Raw genomic sequence first — 9,078 nt, forward strand, 5'->3', positions numbered from 1 at the left:
TCTGTGTGACAAAAAAAATGTCACACCCCGGCTTAGGGTCTAGGCGTATGACCATTAGTTGGTATCTGTTTTGTAAAAATATCAGAATTGCGGTTTATTTTAGCGGAAGACTTTGGTTATAATAAAGTATTACTTTATTTGAAACTTTGCTCGGATAATAAATGCTCGAGTGTTTGATTTATAAATCATATCTGAATCTTGTTTATAATATTTTTAATAATTTAAAACTGAGCTATCTTTACCTTACGAGCGTCTATCTTCATGAATGATTATATTCCCTGCTACATGTGCTAATCTGTTTCCCTGAAATGTGGGAAAAAATACATCAGTGATATGCTGGTGAACACGTATGACTCTATAAAATATTTGAATGACGATTACAATACAATTATAGTTTTCTGTACACTCATCAGAAGTATTGCTACTTTTGGGCTTTGTACCACTACCCTACACACACACCAGTGTTCCCCGAGCCATGTAGCCCCTGCATGGAGAACTAGTTATGAGCTTTAGCCCGCGGCCACCTGGCCTTTGACTGATTAGGCTGAACATGTATGTTTGGATCCAGACACATGTGTAATCGGTCTGAGTTGCTTTTATTTTTTGTCTTGTATTATAACATTTTAGAGAACACGTAGTCTAATGTAAACGTTGACTGACTCGTTAAGACAAGCACCTGTTCATATTTATTGAGTATAAATATGTTTTGACAAATTAAAAAGGTTAACGCATTCACTTGTACCGTCGGTGTGCGTTTGAAACCTTGACTGTGAATGATTGACTGATTGATTGATTGATGATTGACCTATAAAATAGGTTTATATATAAATATCTGGATCGTCTATTGATCCAGCTACAGACCTTTAGTCTGGTTTTGAATAGCTTTAAACCTTGATTGATCATTTGTTTGAATGAAATATTTAGACTTGTAGTCTTTTTGGTTATTTGCTAATCATATGTTGAGTTTATTCTTCATGAAGAAACATCTATAATCTGTTTCTTCTAAGAAGAAACATTCATTGACTGCTAGCTTTGAATGTAAAATCTTATGTTTCTTAATTATTAATAAACAATATTTTAACTATATTCCATGTATATAAAATGTTATGTTTTTTAATTGTGAAGAAACTATATTGACTATATCCTTATGAATGAAAAATTACGTGTTTCTTAATTGTAAAGAAACATTACTATAATTCTTTGTATGTTTAAAGCTTATGTAAACATAATTATGATCAAGGTTTGGGCTATACCCCTGACTATGGTCTAAGCTATATAATATAACAATAAAATAATGACTTAGGCATAACCCCTACCTTACACGGGTATTCGAAGTTCTATTACTAAGATTGATCGAGCAACACTTCAATTCTCTATCGCGTTCTAGAGCTTAAACTGTCGGAACCTCAAAGCTTGGTACGCACTACAATGCTCGGCACGCAAAACGAGGCGGCATATGGTGGTCGTCGTGTCGTGCACTTACTTCGAGATAGAGCGTCAGGTTATTTTTGGGTGGCACGTACTTCGAGGTATTGTCGGTATATGGCACGAATTACGAGGTGACGGTTGTTGGGTCGTGGCACGGAAATCGAGGTAGAGAGAGTAATTATAGAGAGAGAGGATTTTGGTGTGAGAGATGAATGGGCCGTGAGCCTCCTATTTATAGGCTGATTTCGCAGCCCATCACGATACGCGATGGGTCTTGGTAATCCAGTCGCGTATCGCGACGCCGTATTTTCTCCGCCGCCATACTACAAGTTGACACGTGTCCACTGACTCATCAAGGTCCATCGCGATACGCGATGACCTTTGTCCTGGGCTCATCGCGTAGCGCGATGGCTTCCTGAATTCAAAATTTTCACTTTTGGTCCCTTATCTTTTGTTAGCTTGTCACTTCTGGATCTAACTCCCATTGTCCAAAAATACTAAGGCGGCTCGCTGCGATGCGAGCGTTAATTGATTGGTTATTGTTTATTATTATAAATATAAACCATAATAAACACTTTAATTATGTACTAACAAACATGTAACACTAACATAACGTTACATACATAACCTCAATTCATTGTATTTCTATAAAAATAAAATTAATAAGTTAATATAATATTGGAATTATATAAATAACTGATGAAAACGATATTCTAGGTTTCAAAATCCTAAATGATTTTTGAAAAACGAAAATAATAGAATGGGAACAAATTTTTGGTTTAAAATATCAAATGCTTTTAATTAAATAATTTATCTTGTAAGGGATATAAAATTAAATATATTTAAATGAATAGAAAAGTATAAATCAAGTCATAAAACGTATGTTTCTAAAACATTTTGGTCTGAATTATGGAAGAAAATATTGAAAACTAAATATTAATCTTCTTACTGCTAAAAATCTTTATACTACACAAAAGAGTCATATTATATATGACAGATAGTTCATATAGTAAATCGTTATACATATAGATTATAATTATAATATTCAACTTCAATGATTTAATGCTAAATACCAACATATATATAATATGTATTCTCCATGTTTGTAATATTTATACAAAATGTTTGTAGAAAATTAAAAAAATACACATTTCAGAGTTCAAATCCATACAAGAAAATTTAAAATACAAATTTGAAACCAATCTTATATAAAAAATTATGCACTGCTATTCGAATCCCTGCTTAAAGACAATTTGTAGTTTACCATACAAATCCAAATTTTTCGACAATGATGCGCCTTTTTTTATTTGCAATTACATGTGGCTTTCAAATTTTATTTTAACATGCAACTTTAATTTTGATATTTCATTATTTCACCATTAATGTTAATGAATTAATCAATTAGTATTTACATTTAATAAAAATAAACTTGAATTCACATATTAAAATTACATAAAAGATAAGGACCATATATTGAAATTGGTTGAAAAAAATGTGAGGGGGGCTATGAGATTGACAAGTGGCAAAAATAGTAGTCTTTTATTAGAATAGATAGATAACCAGGTGTTACGACTCACGTTGCCATGGGAGTGTGAAACACTGAAACCGTACATCACGATATCGTTACTTGTTGCTACAACATATAATGGAACAAAAGAGAGGTCCAACGTTCGAGAGGTTTTCAGCTTCGTAACCTCCTTCGCTTGAAACTCTTAACATAAAGGAACTAGTTAGAAGTTGACCAAAGACCAGAGTATCTGAACCACCCAGGCCCGGCCCATGGGCTAGCCAAGTCAGGCCATTGCCTTGGGCCTCCACCTTTGTTAGGCCTCCAAATTATTGCAGCTATGTACTATATGTTTTTAAAAGGTTAAAATCATGCCTAATTCTTTGATTATGATTTATGTAAGCGTGATAGGAAAAAATAATAATAATAAAAGAAAACCTTACAAAACAAAAGGACTGGACTGATGGACAGAACTCAGAAGTAAATTTCATATGAATATATTTACAAACAAAGAAAAATAAAAATAAAAAATTTAACTTCGTCAACTATAAACTTAGTAGTCTATTATTGTCGATCCCAAACTCGGGTAATGGAGGAGGGTTTATATCAAATTGTTTTAAAAAAAGCCTCAACTTTTTGTTCGCTTTAGACCTCCAAGGACGTTGAGACGGCACTGGAACCACCCTCCAATACTCAACATGAATCATTTATATGATATGAGTATATAATTAAAATACACAACACACGCACACACACACACACACACACATATATATACATATATATATATATATGATTAGTATCATTACAGAACTGTTAAAAACTTGAAGGAACCCTTAATAACTAATGTTTTTATAAAAAAAAATTATATGCTAATGTCATTTGAGTGTAGTTTTATCATTTTTTATATCTATATTTATGATTACAATTTTGAAAATTAGTTTTTATACATATCTATGTTTTGTTTTAGACATATGCAAATTTGTTAGTTCATAAATTTTACGCATATGTAAACTTGTGATTAATATATGTAATCAAAAATTTTTATATAAAATATGATAAAACTACTCTTAAATAATGTTAATATATAAAAAAATTAAAAAAAATGTTTGGTTGTTTAGAGTTCCTAAAAGTTCTTAACTTTTTTAGAGTTCTTAAACGATATCAACCATATATATATATATATATATATAGAGAGAGAGAGAGAGAGAGAGAGAGAGCAAGGTTATAATAAAAAGCTAATATTTCCTAAAAAGTGTAGGAAGAGATATGAACCTTTGGATTTAATAAAACACACAGGGGTATGATCGTCATCTATAAAATGTTTTAATTATGGAATAAATATCTGTATTAACTAACTCACCATAATTTTCGGAATAAATAGAGTGTTTCTTTAACAAAGGAGACCACTATTCTAGTGTGTTTTTGTTTCAAATTGAACTTTCATAACACAATGCATCCTTACCTATTTCTTCTAGCATGGCATAAAATTTGAATTTCAGAAACACAACGAATATCAAAATTCAGTGTGTTTCTATAACAAACAAGATCGCTTTCATAACATGTTTCTGTTTCAAAGTCAAGAAAACACCAAAACCCATCGAATCAAAACAAAATAAACTCTAAAAACTGAGGATTTATAACACACTACAAACATATGAACTATGACACTAGTCACGTGTGTCCTAACATATTCGAGTTCTTTGCTGGAATTTATAACACACTACACTTAAATGAAATTAAGTGTGTTTTTGAAACAAAAGAGATTGCATTAATAATGTGTTTTTGTAGTCCCAGGCTCAATCAATCGTCCACCCTCCATCCCCCATTTTCCGGTGAACACCTCCAAACCAGCCACCGTAGTTTTCGACAAACACCACCACACGTTCAATTTCCATAGAAAACGGCGACCCAAGATAGATTTTAGATTTTAGGGTTATCAAATTACAGGCCATTTGCTCAAATTACAGACCATTTTTCATCAATCGGAGCCAATAACTCACCTTCCACGATATTTTTGTGGCGGCGAGGGTCGAGTAGGTTTTCAGATCTGTGGGTTTAGGCGATAAGCGCTTTTTTTTCTACCCACAGGACAAGAAATCAGTAGATATAATCGGAGAAGGAGATGATGGCAGGAGAAGGAAGAGTGGTGGTGGTGTTTGTTGCTGGTTCACGGTGGTGGGTGTGATTTGGTCGTGGTGGGTAATGGAATGTATTCATGTGTGCATAAATAAATAATATAATTTCTAATTAATCTAGTTTTCTAATGCTTAAGATAGTGTGTTTTAGTTCTTGAATAATCGTGTTTTTTTATATGTGTTTTTTATATGATTGCGTTCATTGTTCTTGGATCAAAAGCACGCTGGAATATAGTTTATAATGTTTAAGATAGTGTGTTTTAATTCTTCGTATTCAAATTATTGTGTTTTAGTTCATAATGTTGTTCATATATTGGCATGTGAATTGGGTTGAATAATTAAAAGATTTTAGGTAGTTGAGTATATTTTGGAAGTTTAAAAAAAAATTGCATAAAAATAGGAGCTTCCATGATTATTACCAAATATTGTATGACATAAATACCCTTTAACACATCAATTTTAGCCTTTAAAATAAAACACTCCTCTATTTCATCCTACATTCAATCTTAGACATTGATTATCAAGATCCTACCACTCACATTCCTTCCTACACTTTTTAGACACACACCTCTTTTTACAATAACATCTCCCTATATATATATATATATATATATATATATATATTAACTAGTATTTTTGTCCCTGCATTGCGGTGGAACGGGTTAAATGTATTACATGCATATTCAAAAATTATCGTGCGTTGTGGCGGTACGCATCGTAAAGTTGATCGAAATCAGTTTGGTTTGTTATATTAAAATTATTGTGACAAAAGTTTCAGTATCAAAGTCGATGGTCCAAAACGTAAAGATTTAAGTTGAAATGGTGAAATTTCTATATATTACCAAAATTGAGAGATCAAAAAGTATATATATGAATTTTTTGTGAAAGAAGTGTAATAAAACAAAGTTCGCAAATAAAGTAGAGAGCAAAAAATCATATTTACTAAACTTACATAGTAAAAGTTTAGTGAAGTAAATTTTGATTAATTAAAGTAGAGGGCTAATAAATATATTCATTAAACTTGAGTGACAACACTTAGTGAACTAAAGTAGAGACTTTCAAAAAGTAGGCATATTTGATGAATAGTGAGAAATGTGAAAGGGAGAAATTTTGGTTTTTAATATATATATACACATATATATATTGTAAGGATCATAGAGCGAGAGATCGTTTGGGCTAGCTGCAAACAACTCATGCGCTTCCAAGGAAATAGGGATCAACCTATAAAGAACTAACTTGGCTCCAAGCACCATGGTGATGCTTCAGCAACATGAGTATGCTAGAAAGAGACGGAACCACAGGAGGGTCAGGGGGTCATCTGAACCTCCGGCGGCCGGAACTCTTTATTAGTAAAGGTATGCAAGTTTGCCATATTTTGGTACTTTGACCCTCAAATTATATTTGATAGAGTAGTTAGAGTGAAGAGAAGGAAGAAAAACAACTTAATCCTAAAGTTTTAGTTTTCCGACGATGGTGTTTTTAAGTGTTGCAAAGTTTTGCTGTGAAATGAAGAAGAAAGAAGACTGCACTTCATATTTTAACTTTAGCTAAACTGAAACAAAAAATCAATAAAAGTAAACTTAAATATTATTTTTTGTTTAGTAAATAGTAAAATTGGTAATATTGACACTGGCATGGGGCGTAGAAAAGAGTAGCGTTAGAATAACCAATTGCTAGCGTAGAAAAAAGTAAACTTAAATATTATATATGTAAAAGAAAATTGGTTTAACCCTCCGATAAAAAAACTCCTGGTTCCATCACTGAATTGCTAGCTTCGAAGGTTGAGCGCTCCAACATCTTAAGAGTTGCTTTTACAATAAATGTAGAGAGGGGAAGTATTTTTAGAAGAGAAAATTCCAATTTGCCTCCCTATAATATATCGTCGCGAGATGGAATAACCACTGAAAAAGAATTTGCGCATGTTGCGCACCTATGTTTCTCTGGTGGGTTTTTCTAACTCATGCCGTCAGTTGACTTAGCGTTGATCGTTAATGGTGAAAGGTAAACTCGTCTTTGTACATCCTTTGATCCCCTGATCCATTATAACCCCCGAATTAGGGCAATTGTGTTCAGATTTTGAATTCGCAACATACATTATATCATTGAACCCCCAAAATTTTCCGATCGTACTACAAATCTTTAGAAATCGCAATGGCGAGCTCGTATTCTATTAGGCCGGACTGTGAGTATTTTGACCCGGAAGACCTACAGGGTAAGGTTTTACTATTTGCTCAAACATTTTGGGTTTTTTCTTGTATGTTGTTAACTGGCTGGACGGTTATTATAGGTGAAAATTATTCATATGCGTTCACCATAAAACTTTTCCATGGAGGGTATTTCACTACCGACTGGGAGCGAAGATACGTAGGGGGAAGATAACTTACGTCGATGAAGTTCAAGTTTCTGAAATTTGTAAAAGTTTGTTGGTTGGAATACTTTGTAAGTTACAATACGGTTGTGGTACATCATGTTGTTTTCATTGCAAACATCCGCTTGTCAGTTTGGATTTGGGTTTAAATCCATTGATTGAAGATTATCATTTTCAAGATGTTTGTGCTATGGTTAGAGGTAGTGATGGTGTAGGTAGTCACATTGTTGAGATTTTTGTAGAACATGGCAGAACTAGTGGTACTGAAAGTGTGGTATATGATTATGGATTTGTACCTGGTTTTGAAAGTGTTCATGAAGTGAGTGTTGATGAAGAGAGTTCTAGTGAGGGTGTAGGTAGTGATGAAGAGGAAGATGATGACAGTTATGATAGTGATCGATCACATGAAAGTGATCCTGAGTATACGGCTGCCTTTCAAACACCCTTGGAGGATGTAGAAGTTGACATGAGGTTGTATAAAGCTATTGTAGATTCTGATGTGGATGAGGTAGTAGGTGATCATATTAGTGATGATGATGGTTTATATCCTTGCATGGATACCTATGAGAGCTCTAATGATGAGGGCTTGAGTGTTTTGAATAGCATGCTAAGAAAGTTCAAGGGGAAGGAAAGGAATAATGATGATGAGTGTCCATTTTTTGTTGGCCAGTTAATACCATCAAAGGAAACATTGAATGAGATGGTTAAGAGTTATGCTCTTCATGGCAGAAGAGATTTGTATATCAAGAAGAATGATCCTTTAAGGTTTAGGGTGATTTCTTTGGGGACCAATCCGAAGTTGGTTGCTGGTGAGGGGTCAAATGTGACAAGTCAGGAAAAGTTGAAGGTAAGAAAAAGGGATATGAAACCCACTTGTCCTTGGACTATGCACATCTCAAGATCATCTGTTGAGGATAATTGGTGTGTGAAGACCATTCCAAAAAAACACAAGTGTCTCAGAAGTAAATCAATTGGTCTGTACACAATGTCTACTATTGTCAAAGAGATTGAGGTTGAGCTACAAACCACCCCCAACATAGCGGCCAAGGAATTGTGTAGGTTCCCTGGACGGATCACACGAGATATCCCGATATACACAGGTGCGGAATCCCTGTGTAGATCGTTACGGACGTAGAACACAATCACACGAACACACGAATACGATACGAACAAACACACGTTATATTAATAACCCAACACGTGATACTTACAGACTCTCGACCTCACGTCACTTGACTCACTGAATTACACGTAACTCGAACTCTAAAACCAACCCTAAAACGATCAGCCGTACACTATATAAATACACGACAACTTCGCCTCAGGCGAAGTTGTCCTTAACTTCGCTTGTTCAACAAGTTCGCCTAGGCGAACTTGTCAACAACTTCGCTTGGTTAACAAGTTCGCCTAAGCGAACTTGTCAACAACTTCGCTGTATACAAACAAATACATAAACAATATTACAGACTCGATTACAGACATTAGACATATGAACTACTGACATTTATGCATCAACAGACTCCCCCTTGGCAGTAGCTTCATATCTTGATCTTTCAGCTCTTGTCTCGTAATCCTGTATCTTCACGCGTGCACTCCTTCTCTAACACACACCGTGACTACTCGCTGATATTTCCTTG

This window comes from Bidens hawaiensis, unplaced genomic scaffold, assembly GCF_021521415.1.
Source record: "Bidens hawaiensis isolate Kalapana, Puna unplaced genomic scaffold, B.hawaiensis_p1.1 tig00043490_1, whole genome shotgun sequence".
Classification (NCBI taxonomy): Eukaryota; Viridiplantae; Streptophyta; class Magnoliopsida; order Asterales; family Asteraceae; genus Bidens; species Bidens hawaiensis.